General features: G+C 37.9%; 1 protein-coding gene across 1 annotated transcript in view; it reads left to right on the top strand.

Annotated features, from left to right (window-relative positions):
• LRRC69 (leucine rich repeat containing 69) overlaps positions 1-23,406 on the top strand; it is a gene marked incomplete at its 5' end in the record, with an annotated part of 106,540 nt that overhangs the window by 35,748 nt on the left and 47,386 nt on the right.

Here is a 23,406-nt window from a genome sequence, read left to right as displayed (position 1 = left end):
CGGAGGAAGGGAGGGAGGAAGTGAAGGTAGGAAAAAAAGAAAGAGAGCAGATAAAGTAAAATACAATAAAGTATAATATGTAGTAGTGTTATTAAAATTAAAAAGTAATTATTGAAAAAAATAAATGGACACATAGAACCCTGGGATATATGGTGGAAGCAAAGCTATACAGAGAAGATCTCACACAGAAGCATACACATACACATTCACGAAAAGAGAACAGGGGGAAAAAATCGAAAATCTTGCTCTCAAAGTCCACCTCCTCAATTTGGGATAATTCGTTGTAAAAAGAGGAAAAGGGGAAAAAGTCTGAAATCTTATTCTCAAAGTCCACCTCCTTAATTTGGGATAATTTGTTGTATAAAGAGGAAAAGGGGAAAAAATCTTAAATCTTGTCCTCAAAGTCCACCTCCTCAATTTGGGATGATTCGCTGTCCATTCATGCACTCCACAGACGCAGGGCACATCAAGCGGACCATGGAGCTTTAATCCGCTGCCTCCGAGGCTACACAGAGAGATTTCCCTGTCTCTGCTCTCACAGCTCCCGGGTCTCAGCCTTGGACCTGGCCCTGCCTCTGCGCGTACGTCACCGGAGGGCGTCCATTCTTCGGTCAGACAGGACGGGTTTAAAGGAGCCACTGACTTGGGTGCTCTGGCTCACTCAGGTCGAGGGTAAGGAGGGGCACGCAGTGCGGGGCGGGCCTGTGGCGGCAGAGGCCGGCGTGACGTTGCACCAGCCCGAGGCACTCCATGCACTTTCCCGGGGCAGCTGTCCCTGGGTCCCGGGACCCCGGCAGTGGCGGGCTGCACAGGCTCCGCGGCAGGGGGTGTGGACAGTGACCTGCGCTCGCACACAGGCCTTGTAGCGGTGGCAGCAGCAGCCCCAGCGTCCCGTGCCCGTCTCCGGGTTCTGCGCCTTTAGCCGCGGCTCACGCCCATCTCTGGAGCTTCTTTAAGCAGCGCTCTTAATGCCCTCTCCTTGCGCACCAGGAAACAAAAGGGAAGAAAAAGTCTCTTGCGTCTTCGGCAGCTCCAGACTTTTTCCCCGGACTCCCTCCGGGCTAGCCGTGGTGCACTAACCCCTTCAGGCTCTTCCTGCGGCAGCCCCAGTCCTCTCCCTGCGCTCCGACTGAAAGCCGATACCCGAGCCTCAGCTCCCAGCCCCGCCCGCCCCGGCGGCCGAGCAGACAAGCCTCTCGGGCTGGTGTGTGCCTGAGGGCACCGATCCTCTGTGCCGGAATCTCTCGGCTTTACCCTCCACACCCCTGTTGCTGTGCTCTCCTCCACTACTCCGAAGCTTTCCCCCTCCACCACCTGCAGCCTCTGCCCGTGAAGGGGCTTCTAGTGTGTGGAAACCTTTCCTCCTTCACGGCTCCCTCCCACTGGTGCAGGTCTTGTCCCTATCCTTTTGCCTCTGTTAATTCTTTTTTCTTTTTCCCTACCCAGGTATGTGGGTAGTTTCTTGCCTTTTGGGAGGTCTGAGGTCTTCTGCCAGCATTCAGTAGGTGTTCTATAGGAGCAGTTCCACGTGTAGATGAATTTCTGATGTATCTGTGGGGAGGAAGGTGATCTCTGCGTCTTACTCTTCCGCCATCTTCCTCCGTCCAGCGAGGTACATCCTTAAAGAATAATTATATGGCTTGCAAGGTGGCTCTGGAAAAATCCTTTAAGAAGGATAAATTGAAAATAATTGGAATATTAAAAGGGGCAGGGACTAAGGAGAGAGTAAGGCAGCTGTTGGTGTGATCGAGGTAACACTTTCAAGTAGAGTGTCTATATTTTTATCTTTAAGAAAGATTTTTCTCTGGCTCCTCTTTCCCTCAGGAGACTGGTTATTTTTCAAGCTGCAGTCATTTGAAAAGAAGTTGACCTGACAAAAGGGAGAAAAAGTTTTAATGGTCATTATCATGTGGTATAATGATGATTATTTTTGATGTGAAGTTTAGAACAAAATATTATAAAAGACAAAATAGACTTTAAAATAAAGACTATTACAAGAGACAAAGAAGGACACTACATAATGACCAAGGGATCAATCCAAGAAGAAGATATAACAATTGTAAATATTTATGCACCCAATATAGGAGCATCTCAATACATAAGGCAAATGCTAACAACCATAAAATGGGAAATCAACAGTAACACAATCATAGTAGGGGACTTTAACACCCCACTTTCACCAGTGGACAGATCATCCAAAATGAAAATAAATAAGAAAACACAAGCTTTAAATGACACATTAAACAAGATGGACTTAATTGATATTTATAGGACATTCCATCCAAAACAACAGAATACACTTTCTTCTCAAGTGCTCAGGAAGTATTCTCCAGGATAGATCATATCTTGGGTCACAAATCAAGCCTTGGTAAATTTAAGCAAATTGAAATCATTATCAACTATTTTTTCTGACCACAATGCTATGAGACTAGATATCAATTACAGGAAAAAAAAACTGTAAAAAATACAAACACATGTAGTCTAAACAATACATTACTAAATAAGCAAGAGCTCACTGAAGAAATCAAAGAGGAAATCAAAAAATACCTAAAAACAAATGACAATGAAAATACGATGACCCAAAACTTATGGGATGGAGCAAAAGCAGTTCTAAGAGGGAAGTTTATAGCAATACAATCCTACTTTAAGAAACAAGAAACATCCAAAATAAACAACCTAACCTCACACATATAGCAATTAGAGAAAGAAGAACAACAACAACAACAAAAAAAAAACACCCAAAGTTAGTAGAAGGAAAGAAAGCATTATGATCAGATCAGAAATAAATGAAAAAGAAATGAAGGAAGTGATAGCAATGATCAATAAAACTAAAAGCTGGTTCTTTGAGAAGACAAACAAAATTGATAAACCAGTAGCTAGCCTCATCAAGAAATAAAGGGAGAATACTAAAATCAACGGGATTAGAAACGAAAAAGGAGAAGTAACAACTGACACTGCAGAAATACAAAGGATCATGAGAGATTACTGCAAGCAACTCTATGCCAATAACATGGAAAACCTGGAAGAAAAGCACAAATTCTTAGAAAAGCACAACCTTACAAGCCTGAATCAGGAAGAAATAAAAAATATAAACAGACCAATCACAAGCACTGATATTGAAACTGTGATTATAAATCTTTCAGCAAAGAAAGCCCAGGACCAGATGACTTCACAGGTGCATTCTATCAAACATTTAGAGAAGAGTTAACACCTATCCTTCTCAAACTCTTCCAAAATATAGCAGAGGGAGGAACACACCCAAACTCATTCTACAAGGCCACCATCACCCTGATACCAAAACCAGACAAAGATGTCACAAAAAAAGAACACTACAGGCCAATATCACTCATAAACATAGATGCAAAAATCCTCAACAAAATACTAGCAAACAGAATCCAGCAGCACATTAAAAGGATCCTACACCATGATCAAGTAGAGTTTATCCCAGGAATGAAAGGATTCTTCAATATATGCAAATCAATCAGTGCAATAAACTATATTAAAAAGTTGAAGGATAAAAACCATATGATCATCTCAGTAGATGCAGAAAAAGCTTTTGACAAAATTCAACACCCATTTATGATAAAAAAATCTCCAGAAAGTAAGCATAGAGGGAACTTACTTCAACATTATAAAGGCCATATATGATAAACCCACAGCTAACATCGTTCTCAATGGTGAAAAACTGAAACCATTTCCACTAAGATCAGGAGCAAGATAAGGTTGCCCACTCTCATGACTATTATTCAACATAGATTCAGAAGTTTTAGCTACAGCAATCAGAGATGAAAAATAAATTAAAGAATCCAAATCGGAAAAGAGAAGTAAACTGTCACTGTTTGCAGCTGACATGATACTATATATAGAGAATCCTAAAGATGCTAGCAAAAAACTACTAGAGCTAATCAATGAATTTGGTAAAGTAGCAGGATACAAAACTAATGCAAAGAAATCCCTTGCATTCCTATACACTAATGATGAAAAATCTGAAAGAAATTAAGGAAGCACTCACGTACCATTGCAACAAAAATAAAAAAAATACCAAGGAATAAACTGACCTAAGGAGACAAAAGACCTGTATGCAGAAAACTATAAGACACTGATGAAAGAAATCAAAGGTGATACAAACAGAAGGAGAGATATACCATGTTCTTGGATTGGAAGAATCAATATTGTGAAAATGACTATACTATCCAAAGCAATCTACAGATTCAATGCAATCCCTATCAAACTACCAATGACAATTTTCACAGAACTAGAACAAAAAATTTCACAATTTGTATGGAAACACAAAAAATCTCGAATAGCCAAAGCAATTTTGAGAAAGAAAAACAGAGCTGGAGGAATAAGGCTCCGTGACTTCAGATTATATTACAAAGCTAGAGTAATCAAGACAGTATGGTGCTGGCACAAAAATAGAAATAAAGATCAATGGAACAGGATAGAAAGCCCAGAGATAAACCCATGCACATATGGTCACCTTATCTTTGATAAAGGAGACAAGAATATACAATGGAGAAAAGATAGCCTCTTCAGTAAGTGGTGCTGGGTAAACTAGACAGCTACATGTAAAAGAATGAAATTAGAACACTCCCTAACACCATAAACAAAAATAAACTCAAAATGGATTAAATACCTACGTGTAAGGCCAGACACCATAAAACTCATAGAGGAAAACATAGGCAGAACACTGTATAACATAAATCACAGCAAGATCCTTTTTTTTTTTTTGCAGTACGTGAGCCTCTCACTGTTGTCGCCTCTCCCATTGCGGAGCACACGCTCCGGACATGCAGGCTCAGTGGCCATGGCTCACGGGCCTAGCCGCTCCATGGCATGTGGGATCCTCCCAGACCGGGGCATGAACCCGCGTCCCCTGCATCGGCAGGCAGACTCTCAACCACTGCACCACCAGGGAAGCCCACAAGGTCTTTTTTGACCCACCTCCTATAGAAATGGAAATAAAAACAAAAATAAACAAATGAGACTTAATGAAACTTCAAAGCTTTTGCACAGTAAAGGAAGCCATAGAGAAGAGAAAAAGGCAACCTTCAGAATGGGAGAAAATGTTTGCAAATGAAGCAACTGACAAAGGATTAATCTCCATAATATACAAGCAGCACATGCAGCTTAATATCAAAAAAACAAACAATGCAATTCAAAAATGGGCAGAAGACCTAAACAGACATTTCTCCAAAAAAGATATACAGATTGCCATCAAACACATGAAAGGATGCTCAACATCACTAATCATTCGAGAAATGCAAATCAAAACTACAATGAGTATCACCTCACACCGGTCAGAATGGCCATCATGAAAAATATCTACAAGCAATAAATGCTGTAGAGGGTGTGGAGAAAAGGGAACACTCTTGCACTGTTGGTGGGAATGTCAATTGATATAGCCACTATGGAGAACAGTATGGAGTTTCCTTAAAAAACTAAAAATAGAACTACCATATGACCCAGCAATCCCACTACTGGGCATATATCCTGAGAAAACCATAATTCAAAAAGAGTCATGTTCCACAGTGTTCACTGCAGCACTATTTACAATAGCCAGAATATGGAAGCACCCTAAGTGTCCTTCGACAGATGAATGGATAAAGATGTGGCACATATATACAATGGACTATTACTCAGCCATAAAAAGAAATGAAATTGTGTTATGTGTAGTGAGGTGGATGGACCTAGAGTCTGTCATACAGAGTGAAGTAAGTCAGAAGGAGAAAAACAAATATCGTATATTAACGCATATATGTGGAATCTAGAAAAATGGTACAGATGAACTGGTTTGCAAGACAGAAATAGAGAAATAGAGACACAGATGTAGAGAACAAATGTATGGACACCAAGGGGGAAAGGGGAGGGTGGGATGAACTGGGAGATTGGGACTAACATATGTACACTAATATTTATAAAATAGATAGCTAATGAAAACCTGCTGTATAGCACAGGGAATTCTACTTCACTTCGCTGTGCAGTAGAAACTAACACAACATTGTAAAGCAACTATACCCCAATAAAAATAAATAAATAAATAAATAATCTCTGGAGTGCTTGTTAAAACCCAGATATCTGGGCCCTACCCCTAGAGTTTCTGATTCAGTAGTTTGGAGAGTCCAGGAATTTTCATTTCCATTAATTTCTTAGGTGATCCTGTTGCTTTAAGTCTGTGGACCACACTTGGAGAGCCACTGGTCTGACGTATAGAGCTGTGGTAGAGCTTGGACTTGTACTCAAGATTTTTGCTGCAAGCCCATATTAGAACCCTGCCTCTGAGAGAAAATAAATGCTGAGGAATCTATTCTTTGTCTCAGGAGTGACAAGGCAGGGGCAATCCCTGTTATGTTACACAAATAAATAAGACATTTCTTTCATCTCAGTGAGTATTTGGTTTCTGAAGATTTCCGTGTCCTTGACTAAAATGATACTCAAGAACTATAGAATTCTTGTGTACTCTGGAAAGTACTTTACATAGAAACTAGGAGTTTGGTATGTGAGCACAAGGAATGCCTATAAAGTTGAAAGCTGAATCCTCTTCAGCCACTCTGGATGTACTTGGTGCATATATGCCATTACATAACCTCTTAAACATGTATTCATCAATCTAAAAATTGGAGAGGTTTCTAGCATGTGACTTTAAACACTTTTATTTTGGAGAAAGTTTGGCAAGGCCAAATCTTTACCATGTAACTTTTAGTTGTTTCTGAGTTTTGTCTTCATAAAGTTTCCTATTTACATGGGATCTAGAAGTGAAACTCAGGTTTAGCTAAAACATTTACAAGGACACGTATAAGTATGACAACTTGTGAGAAAGCACTTTGTGGTGAATAGACATTGAAGAAATGTCCTTAAAATATATAAATCACAGCCAACACTACATTTTCTAAAGTTGCTGCTATTTCAGTTTCAAATTCATATTAACAATATTCATTTGAATCTGTGCTGTCCATAAACAGATTCTGTGTCAGAGTTAAGAATCTTAAGTATTTGTATATCCTAAAGTTTTGTGGGCACATAGTGTTTTTATGAGAAAAAATATGTTTGGATTATTTAAGGGGGATAATGGTTATAGTACCTAGTCTATTTCATCAGTGCCCCTTTTTTCCTTCAAGAAACACCAGAGTTATCATAAATCAAATTTGAGAATAGTGTGAGCACTTTCCCTTTTACAGTATGAGAAACACAGGAGAGAAAAAATAAAATGTAAGCAACTTTCCCAGAAGCACAAATCGTTTGAATGAAGAGAAGATTTGAATATACTGTTCCCAAACAAAAATTAAATATACCTAGATTATCAATTTACCAGTTGTGTGACCTTGAGCACATAACTCAATTACTCTTTGCCCCCCCCTTCCCTCTGTAACTTGAGGATATTAATAAACACCTTATCATAACATTGCTGGGAAAGTATATGACACAACTGTTGGCACTTAGCAAATATAGAATGAACAAATGATTAAATAAGATAACATATATAAATCCTTTAGTTATTTTCTTTTAATTTTAAAGTTTGCTCTGAGCTACCTGCTGCTGAATCCATCCCAAATTCAGGGATGTCTTTTAAAGCCATGAGAGCACCTGAAAGATTCTAACTTGCAATTTGCAGGGTAAAAACTGTTCTGTATGTAAGGGTATAGGGGGAGGTGGGGGAGTGCAGTCTCTGTTAGCAGCACACTATTTGGGGTTATTTTCCTCTACAGACCAACTTACATTCTTCTGGCCTACTTTGGTTAATCAACAAAATAGTAGTAATAAACTATCTCTCTGAAAGAGGTCCCTCTTTCCCTGCAACTTAACCTTTGATTCTCTGTTTATTTCTGTCTCATCCTTTCCCCCTTCCTCCTGGCTGACTTGATTTCTGATTGTCAAATGAGATCCCTCTGAAAACAGGACCCCTTAACTGAATTCTCCTTTTCTTAGACCCTTTACACAACTTGTCACCTACTACTTATCTCTATGTCCTTTCCTTCCTTGAATACTTTTAATTTAAAATTTCTCTGACATAGAGAATGGACTTGAGGACATGGGAAGGGGGAAGGGTAAGATGGGACGAAGTGAGAGAGTGACATGGACAGATATACACTACCAGATGTAAAATAGATAGCTAGTGGGAAGCAGCCGCATGGCACAGGAAGATCAGCTCGGTGCTTTGTGACCACCTAGACGGGTGGGATAGGGAGGATGGGAGGGAGATGCAAGAAGGAGGAGATATGGGGATATATGTGTATGTATAGCTGATTCACTTTGTTATAAAGCAGAAACTAACACACCATTGTAAAGCAATTATACTCCAATAAAGATGTAAAAAAATAATTAGACAATTATTATTGAAGATCATGTGTGATCAATTATGTGAAGATCATAAAAGAGAAGGGAAAACTGAGGAATGGTCACAGGTTGGAGAGACTATGGAGACATGAGAACTACATGCATTGTGTGATCCCCAGACTCAACCTTGGACTAGGAAAAGGAAATTAGTGGGAATATTTGTGAAATTTGCATAAGGCCTGTGTATTAGTACAACCTATACTATTGTATCTGATAATTCCCTGGCTTGGGCCATGTACAGTGCTATTTAAGATAATGACATTTGTGGAATTTTAGTGAATGGTTTATGGGACTTCTTGGTATTTCTTTTGCAACGTTCTGTTATTCTGATGTTGTTTCAAAATGAAAATAAAAATTAAAAGTAAAAATAAATAAATAAATAAAATGGTTTCTCTGTTCATAAACAATGCTGATTGATTTTTTTTTTTTTTTCACGGTACGCCGGCCTCTATCTGTTGTGGCCTCTCCCGTTGCGGAGCACAGGCTCCGGATGTACAGGCTTAGCTGCCATGGCTCACGGGCCTAGCTGCTCCATGGCATATGGGATCTTCCCAGACCGGGGCACGAACCCGTGTTCCCTGCATTGGCAGGCGGACTCTCAACCACTGTGCCACCAGGGAAGCCCCTGATTGATTTTTTTTTAATTGAAGTATAGCTGATTTACAAAGTTGTGCCAACCTCTGCTGTATAGCAAAGTGACTCAGTTATACACATAGAAACTTTCTTTTTTTTTAATATATTATTTTCCGTTATGGTTTATCACAGGATATTGAATATAGTTCCCTGTGCTATACAGTAGGACTTTGTTGTTTATCTATCCCATGTATAATGGTTTACATAATCCCACACTCCTAGTCCTTCCCTCCCTTAGCCCCCTTCCCCTTGGCAACCACAAGTCTGTTCTTTACGTCTGTGAGTCTGTTTCTGTTTTGTAGATAGGTTCATTTGTGCCATATTTTAGATTCCACATATAAGTGATATCATATGGTATTTGTCTTTCTCTTTCTGACATACTTCACTTAGTATGATAATCTCTAGTTGTATCCATGTTGCTGCAAATGGCATTATTTCATTCTTTTTTATGGTTGAGTCATATTCCATTGTATATTTGTACCACATCTTTATCCATTCATCTGTCTATGGACATTTAGGTTGTTTCCATGTTTTGGCTATTGTATGAATAGTGCTGCTATGAACATAGGGGTGCATGCATGTTTTTGAATTATAGTTTTGTCAGGGTGTATGCCCCAGGAGTGGGATTGCTGGATCACATGGTAATTCTGTTTTTACTTTTCTGAGGAACCTCCCCTGTTTTCCATAGTGGCTGTACCAACTTGTGTTCCCACCTACAGTGTAGGAGGGTTCCCTTTTCTCCACACCCTCTCCAGCATTTGTTATTTGTAGATTTTTTAAAAATAAATTTATTTATTTGTTTTTGGCTGCACTAGATCTTCGTTGCTTCATGTGGGCTTTCTCTAGTTGCGGCTAGCGGGGGCTACTCTACATTGCAGTGCATGGGTTTCTCATTGCGGTGGTTTCTCTTGTTGTGGAGCATGGGCTCTAGGCACACAGGCCTCAGTAGTTGTGGCACTTGGGCTCTGTAGTTGTGGCTCACAGACTCTAGAGCTCAGGCTCAGTAGTCGTGGCACATGGGCTCAGTTGCTCCATGGCATGTGGGATCTTAGTTCCCTGACCAGGGCTCGAACCTGCATCCCCTGCATTGGCAGGCGGATTCTTAACCACTGCACCATATAGAACATGGTTTAGTGTTGCTCTTGGCTTCATATTTATCTAATTTCTAAAGCCTAAATATTTCACAGATGCTCTAGTGCCTTTTTTTTTTACTTTTTTGTGCTTAATCCAAAGTCAAGTGATGAAAGCCATTTTATTTTTGTATGATTCTCATCGTTTCCAAATGAGCTCAACTGACTTCAGTAGAATTATTTCCAAGTGTGAGCAGTTACACACAGATATGTTCACATACACACAGGGAGGTCATTTAGCTTTGGATTAAGATAAATATTTTTGTGAAATAGACTGGACACTTTGAGAATTGTTATATACAGTTTCAACATGTCTATAACCAAAAATGTCCTTGAGTGGTCAAAAGCCCAAGACGGTTGTGGGAAAGGCACTTGGGAAAATGAAATTGTGATGTTTGACTTGTACCAAAGTTTCTATCAAAACTTTTGAAACTCTTTTGCAAGTATAAAAGTGATATTCAGGAGGGCTTCCCTGGTGGTGCAATGGTTGAGAGTCCGCCTGCCGATGCAGGGGACACGGGTTCGTGCCCCGGTCTGGGAAGATCCCACATGCCACGGAGCGGCTGGGCCTGTGAGCCATGGCCACTGAGCCTGTGCGTCCAGAGCCTGTGCTCCGCAACGGGAGAGGCCACAACAGTGAGAGGCCCGTGTACCGCAAAAAAAAAAAAAAAAAAAAAAAAGTGATATACAGGGAAACATTCATAAAGCTGTGGACAAGAACATCTCCAAATATCTCCACATTCTAATGATTTGGTTTGACGTATTCACTCTGCTCAAATAGCCATGAGATATTCCAGTTGTCTACCTCCGTCCCCTTTGCTTTTCTGCCACTTTTGAATAGCAACATTAGAGATCAACTTTTTTGTTGTTCCATATTTATAGTTTATTTTCTGTCTCAGTTGAATATTAAGGAAAACTATACCTTATCCTTGAAGCTGATTACATCCTCTCTAAAATTTGACTTTAATTTGAAAACAGTATGTTTTTCTTTGTCAGTACTGCCTTCAGTGACTCAATTTATTAGGAGATACACATGCAAAACAACATTCAATTACCTTTAAAAAATGGGACACAAGTCAATGCTTGACTAATGAAAACCCCTTGTGGGCTCTATCGTTTTATGTAAGTGATGTAAGCTTAGCTAATATAGAATTAGTGAGTTCCAAAACTTGACTACATTCTTTGCCTGTCACTACTTTTATGAGAATGAGATTATGTTTTCTGCTTTCTTATATGGGGGGGGATGTGGTGGGCAAGGACAAGGATGTTGGATTATATGTGATTTCTTCTTTTGCCATTCTAATTTTAAAATTTCATGAGATAGATGTTTTGAAATGAAAAACATAGAGAAAATCCATAAAATATTACCCTGGATGCCTTGAGGGTTTTGTTAAAACTCTGATCCAAAAATTGAGGGACTTAAAAAAAATCTAAGTTGGGGGTATAAAAGTTTTTCCCTGTTTAGTTAAATTAAATAATCTGGGTTCTGCCTTTCAACGTCTATATGTGCTATGGAATTAAAGACAGGCTAAGCTGGTCCTGGATGCCTGTAAGTGCTTCAAAGGACCCTATTCCACATTTATGGTGGTTGGTGAACAGTGTTTAGCTATCATTTAGTTATTCTTGGAAACTTTTTTCTTCTAGTCAAGTATATAAAGAAAATGATTGAAGAGATAAAAGTGACACTGCTTATCTTCAAAACGGGGATTCCAAAATTTAAGCTACACCCACTTCACTTGTTGGGAGAAAGGGAGGTTAGGGTTATTTGCCCATAAAGAGAGTCAGAGCTGCTATCTTTTATGTTTTGTGATAAAAGTGGAGTTTAAATGATTTCAAAATGAGGGCCAATATTTTTCAAGGAGTAAACATAATAAAAAATGAGAAAAATTGTAAAGAAAGGCTTTGATTGAAATCCAGTAATGCAACTCTTATGAAGCCTATTTAGGCATTGGTTTTCATTTAGATGATGAGTCCTTTCTATTGACCCCTCCCCCCATACCTCCATCAACAATGTAAATGTAAGCTCTATGAAACCCTGGTTTTAGGGATTTACTATTTATTCCTTTATGGTTTTCCAGGCTATAATTCTTATAAAATATATCCTATCAAATAGATTTTAGAGTTCATAAGAATCATCAGTGGTGCTTATTAAAATTTTGATGTCTTGACCCCATGCCCATATATTCTGAATACGGCTAATGCTTTTTGCTTTAAAGTTTAGTTTTCTTATATTAATTTAGCTATATCAGCTCTATTTTGATTCATATTTGCAGGATACATCTATCTTAATTCCTTACTTTCAACCTTTTTATATCCTTAGGTTTTAGATATATTCCCTATAAATAGTATATGACTCTTCATTTTTTAAAATCCAGCATGATAATATTTGTATTTAAATTGCAGCATTTAGTTCATCTGAGTTTAATGTAATTGCTGATTTATTTGGGGCTAAATCAATTTATTCCTATATATATTTAATTTGTTCCACTTGTTCTGTATTCCTTTTTCTAACTTTTCTTCTTTCCTTTTGAAATGATTGGATATTTTTACAAATCCATTTTAAAATCTGTCTAAGGGAATTTTGTACAAATTATTTTTTTAATTGACTACCTTAAAATTAAAAGAAATCTTACTTGCTTTATGAAAGTTAATTATTAATTGGTACTTATACTCTTCATTTTAGACAATGCAAGAACTTTATGACAGTTTTAATCTATTTACTCACCTCCATTCTTTGATATTTGGTGTGTATTATAATTCTTTTTGTATTTTCAAAGATTTTGTTATTATTTTACACAAATAATATTCAGTTAGATTTATCTGCAGGTTTAACATTTTTGTTGTTATTCATTTTTTCCTGTATCTCCAATCTTCCTTTAAGGATCCTATATTTACCTTCAGCTCAAATTTCACTTTTGAGCCTTTCCTTTAGAATGAGTCTACAGATAATTTATTATTCCAGTTTTGGTTTGAGTTAAACTATTTTTATTTTAGCATATTCTTGAAGAATAATTCTTACATGGTATACAATTCTGAATTGACAGTATTATATTTCACTACTTCCAAAATTTCATTTCACTATCTTCTAGCTTCCATCTTTGATGTTGATGTCTACTGCAAACACTACGGTTTTTCCTCCTTAATCTGTTTTTCTTTTCCTGGCAGCTTTACAATTTTTCTCATTATCTTTATATTCTGCATTTAATTATGATGTGTGTAGGTGTAAATTTCATTTTATTTATCCTGCCTGGAATTTATTTGCTTTCTTAAATATGTAGATTGACGTATTTCATTATTTTTGAAAAAGTCTTAGTCATTGTCTTTTCCAGTATTGCTCTGCCTTCCCCTCTCCTTCTTTGGTAATTCTTATTCCCTATATGTTATTACTTCTCACTTTATCTTTTTTTGTCTTATCTTTCCCTTCTCTGTTTTTGATCATTTTGTCTCCCTGTACTTCATTCTAGATAGTTCCTCCTGATATATTTCACAGTTTAATAATTTACTCTTCCCCTGTGTCTAATGTGCTATTTAAATTTTATTGATTTCAGTTTTATTCAGTGTTACAATTTCTGGTTGGTTCTTTTTCAAATCTGCTACGTTACTTTTTTTTTTAAGATTTATCTATTATTTATTTATTTAATTTATTTTTGGCTGCATCGGGTCTTAGTTGTAACATGTGGGATCTTTGTTGAGGCATGCAGGATCTTTCATTGTGGCGTGTGGGCTTCCCTCTAGTTGTGGCGTGTGGGTTTTCTCTCTCCAGTTGTGACGCACAGGTTCCAGAGTGTGTGGGCTCTGTAGCTTGTGGCACGCAGGCTCTCTAGTTGAGGCATGTGAGCTCAGTAGTTGTGGCACGTGAACTTAGTTGCCCCACGGTATGTGGGATCTTAATTCCCCGACCAGGGAATGAACCCACATCCCCTGCATTGTAAGGCTGATTCTTTACCACTGGACCAAAAGGGAAGTCCCCTACTATGTTACTTTTTATATTTTTCAGTTATCTACTGAAATTGTTAAGCCTGGCTTTTATTTCCTGGAACATGTTATGTGTAGTTGTTTTGATGTCTGAGTCTGATAGATCCAATATCAGAGAGTACTTTTGGGTTGATTTCTGTTCTCTGTTATTTGTGAAGTTTCATTTATCTGTATCAGAGTTCTCCAGAGAGACAGTATTCAACACAGTGCACCATAATTTCTTCTTACATGCTTGTTTAGATTTGATTGCATCCTGGACGTTGTATTTGAAAAATTATTTTTGAAAATAACTTGAGACCTCAGATGATGTAACTTCCTAGAGAAGTTTTCATTTGCTTTTGCCATGCAGAAGCAATATGATACCTCTTTAGTAAGATGGAGACATTAATAATTTGGTACTACTTTAGTCTAGTTTCAATGCTTAAGAGTCACCTAGAAAATTCAAAGCTGGGCTTCTATCTGTGGGGGGGCTGATTTACTCTTATTCTTATGTGAAAATCCCTTTCTGGTCTCAGTGTGGTAAAGTGGTTTTAAATGTAGGACTCATTTCTCTAGATATCTGTCAGCTCCTAGATTTTGTCTTGGTTATTCCTGATGGTCTTATTAGCTCTTTGATGCCCTTAAGAAGATTTTTAATATATTTTTACTTATGTAAAATGTACTGGGAGGTTTTGTCTGAGTTACCTTATTTTCCATTACTGAGAATTGGGCATTTTTGATAGATTTCATTAAGATACTGAGAAAACTTGTGTAACTTCATTCTGAAAAACTTACTTACCTTCCTCAATAACCTATACATTTCCTTTTCTTTAATGAACACTCACCTCTGCTCATTTCTAGGACTCTTCTACAGGTATCAAAATTTGAAGTAGCAAAAAACTCTTACTCTGGCTCAAACCATTCTCTTGGTGACGCATAGGTACTAGGTCTGGTTCTCTAATTAAGTGGCATTATCATCTCCTTCTCTCCTGCCTCTCTGAGGAATAATAATCTTCTCTCTGATTTTCCTATTGCTGGCTCTTTTGTATCACAACAGGTCTCAGGTCAAATATTAACTCTTCAGAAAAATCTTCCCTGACCACCCAACAAAGTAGCCATCTATCTAATCATTCTGTTAAAACAGTTTAAGAATTTTCTTTAAGGCACTTACTATTGTTATAAATATGTTTATTTATTTATTTGTTTACATGTTTATTGTTTGTCTTCATGCTCCATTCTTTTATTCCCAATGGAATGTAGTTCCCATGAGAACAGGACACTTGCCTGTTTATTCATTGTTATATCCTTATTGCCTAGAATAGTGCTTGGCAAATAGTAAGCATGCAATATATATTTGTTGCATGAATAAGTGACTGAATGGCATGATCTTAGCCATTGTTTGATTTTCCTACTCTTCTTCTAATGCCCATAAGTCACAAGCATTGAGAAGGTCTCAAGAATCTTCTGTTTGGTGTGAGAACACTTATCTGCATTTTGTCCCTAAACCTCCACTTTATTTGCTTGGTCAGATACTGCTTTCCTGCTCCATTTATCCTCCAGAGGACTCCGTGTTCCTGTCTTCCAGACTTATTTAAGGTAAATCTCTGTTTAATGGCTGCATTACATTTCTATTAAAGTACTATTTCCTTTTTGATTTTAAAAGATAATAAAAATTATAGAAACCCTTTAATAATATTTTTGCCTTGGATGCCAAGAAGTTCAGAACAACATTTAGAGATTACAGTTTTAGAATCATCTTTTCCTATATTTTTGAACTCTAATTTTATTGGCATTAATGTATAGGTCTTCTTTATATAATAAACCATCTAAAGTTCTTGGAAGATAATTGAGAATATATTAAAAGACAAACAAAAACAAAAATAAAAACTCAAGTCCTGACTGAGAAGGTATCCCTAAGAACCTAGGGGCAGGACGGGAATAAAGACACAGATGTAGAGAATGGACTTGAGGACATGCAGAGGGGGAAGGGTAAGCTGGGACGAAGTGAGAGAGTGGCATGGACTTATATATACATCCAAATATAAAATAGCTAGTGGGAAGCAGCCACATAGCACAGGGAGATCAGCTCGGTGCTTTGTGACCACCTAGAGGGGTGGGATAGGGAGGGTGGGAGGGAGACGCTAGAGGGAGGAGATATGGGGATATATGTATGCATATGTATAGCTAATTCACTTTGTTTTAAAGCAGAAACTAGCACACCATTGTAAAGCAATTATACTCCAATAAAGATGTTAAAAAAAAAAGAATTTCAAAGCTCTCTGTGTAAAATTGCATGGCATTTCAGAACATTTTATTTGTAATCGGCAATCAGGGTAGGTGGGAGGAGCATCAATTTTCTCATTATTCCTAGGATTTTTGTGAAGTGAGGATCAAATAAATTCCTCTAAGTGCCATTAAGCAGAAAATCACACTGTAGTGTGCAGAGAAGGCATAATGGTGAGACAGGTATAGTGATTAGTGACAGTAAAGACAGAAGGTTCTAGAACATAATAAAGGGAAAAAGTCATTTCTCTATCAAGAAGACAACTACCCAGAAGTGTCAGAGAACTAGGCCCAGAAGGCACATAATTCATTCTTTTGTTAGAACTAGTGCAGCGTTCCTTTAGGAAACTCTGGCAAGAAAATTCCATGGATAATTAGGGAAAAACCATCAGGGATAGGCAAAGGCCATCACAGGAGAGATATACTCAGGATTATTAGTGAGAGTTTCATCTACCTAGGTCACAGATGCTTGCTAGAAACAGTACTATGCTAAGGGAGATATGTAAAAGTTACTATATAAAAACAAACAATAATAAATAATATTCTTTGAAAAGTATGTGGTTGGTTTTATGCTAATCACTTTAGGACCATCATCTTATTTAATCCTCATTATAGTTCTATAAACTAGGTACTATTACTATTGACATTTTACAGATGAGAAAATTGAGCTTTGGAAAAGATTAATGTACTTTTCCCAACATTATATAGCAGAGCTGAAATTAAAACCTAGATTGCTTCAAAGCCAAAATATACTTAATTACTAGTAGTACTTTTAGAAACATACCATGCCAGATTATCATATATTGTTCCTGTTTGTTAAGATTGTATGTTCTTTTAATTATTTTGGAAGGCATGGCTGAGCTGAACTAGCCAGAGCAAGGACTGATCTCTGAAACCTCTTTACCCTGCTGCCTAGCCCCCTATACTCCTATAGTCTCTAGCTTACTTTAGAAAACTGAAGTCAAGACTCCTGGAAATGTGTTCTTTAGGAGAACTAAAAACATAGGTTCATTTGAGGTGAGGAGTTGAGATTAGCAGTTGACTCTGAAAGCTCTTGCTGAAACAGACTTTTTGTGCCTGGTAATTAGGAGGAACAGTTGGTAGCATCCGGAGTCCCCCCTGCAAAAGGAACCTCTAAATTTAACTGTTGAGAGGAAGAAAGTATATTGGGGCTGGACAGTATTTTCAGACACCATATCTGAGAGTCTGTTGCTGGCATTCCTGGCATAAAGGGGAACTTCAAAGAGATTCCAGGTGTGTCTTTCTAGGAGGATACACGTAACAAGAAAGCAGAGCTATAAATTAAGGAAATAATTACAAACAGAAGACACTGTGTTAGTAGAAGACTTAGACAATTAAGCTGTGCAGTGGAAGTCACGGAACTGACTCAAAGATGTGAAGACAGTAGGTGACACTGAGGAAAGTTGAATGTGTTAATGTGGGAAGAGAGTGAGGCTTTTGATATTGCAGTTTCTTGTTTCAAAATATAAAAGTTTTGGGCTTCCCTGGTGGCGCAGTGGTTGAGAGTCCGTCTGCTGATGCAGGGGATACGGGTTCGTGCCCCAGTCCGGGAAGATCCCACATGCCGCGGAGCGGCTGGGCCCATGAACCATGGCCACTGAGCCTGCGCGTCCGGAGCCTGTGCTCCACAATGGGAGAGGCCAGAACAGCGAGAGGCCCACGTACCGCAAAAAAAAATAAAAAATAAAAAATAAAATAAATAAAAGTTTTACTTACTTTCCCTTTCTTATGTTTTAAGTAGGGTGTTGGTACTAATCTCTTAAAATCGCTTGGTGGCTAGATTCTTCCAAGTGTTTGAGTGGTTATCTGTTCGTAAGACTTTCTTCCATGTGTATCTCTGTCCCAAGAATTACAGCTGCATCAAGTCACATGCACAACTCCAATAAACACATGCAGTTAATAAGTATTCCAGTTCTATGTAATATTGGATATATATATATATATATATATATATATATATATATATATATATATATATATATATACTTTTTTTTTTTTTTTTTTTTTTGCGGTATGCAGGCCTCTCGCTGTTGTGGCCTCTCCCATTGTGGAGCACAGGCTCCGGACGCGCAGGCTCAGCTGCCATGGCTCACGGGCCTAGCCACTCCACGGCATGTGGGATCCTCCCGGACTGGGGCACGAACCCGCGTCCTCTGCATCGGCAGGCGGACTCTCAAACACTGCGCCACCAGGGAAACCCTATTAGATATATTTTGATCTTTCTTTTTTACATTAGTGGAAAAGCATTGCATGATGGGTGAAAACAGCAGACAGACAGAATCTGGAACCAGACAAGCCTGGGTTTGAATTCTGGCTCTGACACTTATGTTTGATTTCCTATGATTCCTACAGATAACAGGCCATTGCAAGAGATCCCTGAGTTGGCCATAGAAGAAGACAGGTTTTTCTTGGTGGATTTACAAGTTAGCTTTCTAAAGGAAATGTGGTGAGTCAAGATTTTGGTAGTGACTTCTTTTTTAGGTCATAACAGAATGAAGAGCAGCTAGTGTGCTGTCTTCATTGGAGGCAGCATTGTGTAGTAGAAGACACAGGAACTTTCATGGGCTGTATGTGAATTCCAGTTTCGGAACTTCCTAGTTGTGTGACTATAGGCAAGTTTTCTAAAGCTCTGAACTTTAGTTCCCTTATCACCCCCCCAAAAAAAGGGATATTAATACAGATGATACTGACTGCTGTGATAAATGGCTGTACTAGCAAATATAAATCACCAGAAACATAGCTAGTGCTTTATGTGTTATTTTAGTCCTAATTCCTGTCTTTGCCTATCACCATCAAAGCACAAGCATGTTCTCCCATCCCATACACACTATTACAGTGATGTGAGACTGCCACCATGATGTTGAGGTCTTAAGAAAAGTTGTGCTAGAAAGTGTAATTATTGCTTCCTCCCCTACTTTTTCTCCTAGGGTTAGGATTCCTTACATATTCCTTACATATACCTGGGTCAATCTGACCCAGACTGTGAACGAATGAATGGGAAAAAGGGTTGGGAAAAAATTGAACACCGGATGAATATTGTTGAAAATCTAATTTAACATTAGAAGTTTTAAAAAAAAAACTGTATGGCAAGAAGAGGAATTATAATTTATGTTCCTGGATCAAAGACATACTCTGTAAAGCAAGAATAAGATAAAATAAAACAAACAAACATATATCTAGTGTTTAATATTAGAGTGGAAGCAGCCACTTAATGAAATTCTTTTACAGCACTCCCATATAATTTGTATTCAGGTATTCACTGTTTTAGAATACAAGTTCCACTGAATGTCTTTTGGGGAATAACAAATAGAGTCAGCCCAGCACTAACTCCTCCTCGGAGTAAGTCCAGGACTGCCAACCATGAGCTGTCTTTCAAAGGTTCTGCTCCAGCCCATTTTCATAGACACAGAGTTGGTTATAAATTCTGTTGCTCTCTTTCCCCACCTATATCCCGGTGACCTTGCCTGCTTTGCTTGTTGAATAGTCACAAGTTTTAGTTTTTATTTGCTTCACCCTGGTTGGGCTGTGATTCTTGTTCAAAGATTTAGAGATTTGGAAATTGGCGAAAGCAAAACAAGGGCATCATGCTGAAAACTCAGTGAGTTCCACAGAAGCAGCCAAATAAAGACTGCTCATAGGGAGAGAAGACTGGATAGCTCACATATGTGCTTTTAGCATTAATAGAGACAAGGAAGTGGGGTGGGAAGGAAATATCCAGTGGTTTGCTGGCAAATGTTTAACAACCAGCTCTCTGGTCAGGGAAGGGAGCCCTGATTTGTGGCATCTGCCAGTTGCTGGGAGTAAATATTTCCAACATAGACTGTTTCAAGTTACCAACATGATATCACTTAAAGCTAGGTTGCAGATTGATGCTCATAATTAGCTCTCCTGAGCCAATACCAGTCAGCACATCAATAGTAGTAGCCTTGGCACTGCTGATTGAGATAAGGAGGATCTGGTATGAATTTTAAAAGATAATGTCTTTCTTTTGTGTCAGAGATTTTTAAAATATTAGCTTTGCCACTTATTATCTGTCTAATCTTGGGTAGAAATCCTTAAATTCCCCAAGCCTAATTTCCTCTTTCAGTATTTCATTTATTCAGTATGCATTCACATGTTTTTGTATGCCAGGAACTGTTCTAGACAATCTGAAGACAGAGTTGAATAAAACAAACTCCTTACCCTGTTAGAGCTTACATTCTAGAAGGGAAGACAGATAATAAGCAAGTAAACAAAAATATTATAATTTTAGGTAGTTTATAAAGAAAACACATGGGGCACTGTAAGCCCAGGAGAGCACATTTTGTGTGTTTTGTGCACCTCTCTATTCTGAGTGCTTACAACAGTGCAAGAACAAATCAGGACATAAAGGAGGGGTCTGCTACTCTAAGTGGGACTGTCAAGAAAGGCACTTTCAGGGGCTGATATGTAATCAAAGAGACTTAAGTGCTTTTGGGTAGCTGGTTGAAGCCCCCATCTCCAACCCTCTTCTCCTGAACTACTTACAGGGGGAGTGACCATGTGTCATAGCTCTGGCCAGAGAAAAATAAGTAGAAATCTTTTGGGTGAGACTTCTAGGAAAACTTTTATTTTCCCAGTAAAATTGGACAGACTTATCTGGTTCGCACTAATCTCTCTTACCTCTCGCCAACTTAGATCTTTCCTTCTCTAAGTTGCTTGGACTTGATTGAGAATTAACAGCTATTATGAGACTATAAAGTGACAAACATGAAGATAATATTATAATGCATACTCAATATTATAATTTATTAATATATCTTAATTAATGCATGTTCTTCATATTATAAAGGACTCAATAAGTGATAAAAAATGGTTAAGTGTTTTTAATCCCTAATTTGTGCTTTATTACAGGAGTCATAATAATGTGAATGATTCCAGAGTCAATTTTAAAAAACTTTGTCTAAGATCTTGGGGTAATGTTAATAGCTATAGGTATACACTTCTTCAAAGCTTTAAACACTTATATTTGCAAGCAAAAAGCAATACAATGCTTAGAAAAAAATCTAGCACTTTATAAAATATTATTTTTGGTCTAGAAAGTTCAGTATAGAAGCGAGCTATTGAAGAGCAAATGATAGAGCTTTCTAACACAAAGAAACATGTGTACATGTATGTGTGTGCACATGTATAATTAAAAAATAAAAGTAGTGAATACTTTTATTCTAAGTTCTAACCAAGAGAGAGGTTATAAGAAAAAAAAAAAAGAATTTGAGTTTTATGTTCTAAAGCTGAACCAGTGTTTCTCAGCCTTTTTTTCATTGTCCTCCTCACCTCCAGGAGAATTTTAGACATTTTCCCCCCAATAGCCCCTCCCCAACCCCATTAAATTTTAGTACCAGATATATACTGTTTATGTGTTTATACTGTCAGGCAGGATTGAGTTTTGAGGGCCACAAACCATTGTAATATGTAATATTTTTATCTCCTCCCCCCAAACCAATTTTCACCTCCTTGGGGGGTGCTGTCAGCTCCAACCCTTACTGTTGAAATGTATGAGCTGAACCAGCACAGGACTTGAAAAAATATTTCTTACATTCCTACTTTTATACTTCATGGGCAAGATACGTGGGAGAGTTTCCAAACTTCTGAGAAAATCTTAGAATAACCACAGATGTTGAGATAGCTGTCTTGAAATCCTTGAAATAGTTTTAGCCCTGGGAAAATTTTATTCACTTCGGGGTAGTTGTATTTCCAGTCTTTTAACCCAGGATAGGATGAGTCTGTGTCTTCTACTGCCATTCCCAAATTTATCTTCTGAAGGTTTGCAGATTGGTAATCAGAATTAGGGTAATGTAAGTTATATCATTCCTGGAAAAACATTTAAAAATGTCTTTTCACTGTGGTTTATTTCTTCCTGTTCTTCCAGGTTTTTTTTTTTTTAAGTCTGTGAATGCATGTGTACACATGCACATATAGTTTTATTTCCCCAAAGTGGAATATTCACACATGTTAATGTGTTAGTATTATTAATATTATTGTATTAGTGTATTATTCATGTACGTGTTTCATAACATGCCTTTCCAGTTTTTATTGTAAACATTTCCCCATAGTTTAAAGTGTTTTCCTATATCATTATTTCTAATGGCTGCATAGCATTAATATTGTATATATTTAAGCAGTCCTCTATTTTTTGACAGGTAGGCTATTTCAAACTTCTTGCCACAATAAAAAAAGCTTCAATGTAAGCCATTGTAGCTTACCTTTGTACAGAACATTGATTACTTCCTTAGGAAAGATTTCTTGAAGTGTTGTCCCTGGATCAAAACTTGTGCATACATTTACTGACTTGATAAATATTGCCAAATTTTGATTCAGAAAGCTTATATAATTCAGCATTTCCAAGTTTTAAAATTGGTTCTTATTCTTCTTTTGAGCAAGCAACGTTTCACATATCTAGTTTGAAGATATTAATTATACTATTTATTTTACAGTCCTGTCCTATTAGTTTTATTTCCTGGTATAAATTCTTACATCCGTTATCTTTAATGATATTGGCACTCAATGATTATCAGGTAATTTCATATTTCAATTTTCAGCTTATTTAATTTGAGACACTCAAGATTACCTGAAAGACTGCTAGCTATCTTTTCAGTTCAAGTTATGGGAGAAGAAAAAGTTCTTATAGGAGCTTGCATTGGTCAGTGTATTGAGAGTGCAAAAATGGTTGGAATAGTCCAGCAGGTATACTGCATTCTGATAGGTCCTCAGTCTTCCCTTATGTTGCTAGCCCCGCAGGGCCCAATCTCACATTTCCTCTAGTCTTTCAATAATAAATTTATTTATTTATTTATTTATTTATTTATTTATTTGGCTGCGTTTGTTATTCGTTGCTGGACGTGGGCTTTCTCTCTATTTGCGGCTAGCGGGAGCTACTCTTCGCTGCCACGTGTGGGCTTCTCATTGCGGTGGCTTCTCTTGTTGCAGAGCACGGGCTCTAGGCACATGGGCTTCAGTAGTTGTGGCACGTGGGCTCAGTAGTTGTGACTCGCAGGCTCTGGAGCGCAGGCTCAGTAGTTGTGGCACACGGGCT

The sequence above is a fragment of the Mesoplodon mirus genome (assembly GCF_964341445.2).
Source record: "Mesoplodon mirus genome assembly, chromosome: 16".
NCBI lineage: Eukaryota > Metazoa > Chordata > Mammalia > Artiodactyla > Ziphiidae > Mesoplodon > Mesoplodon mirus.
This window is presented reverse-complemented; position numbering and strand designations above follow the sequence as displayed.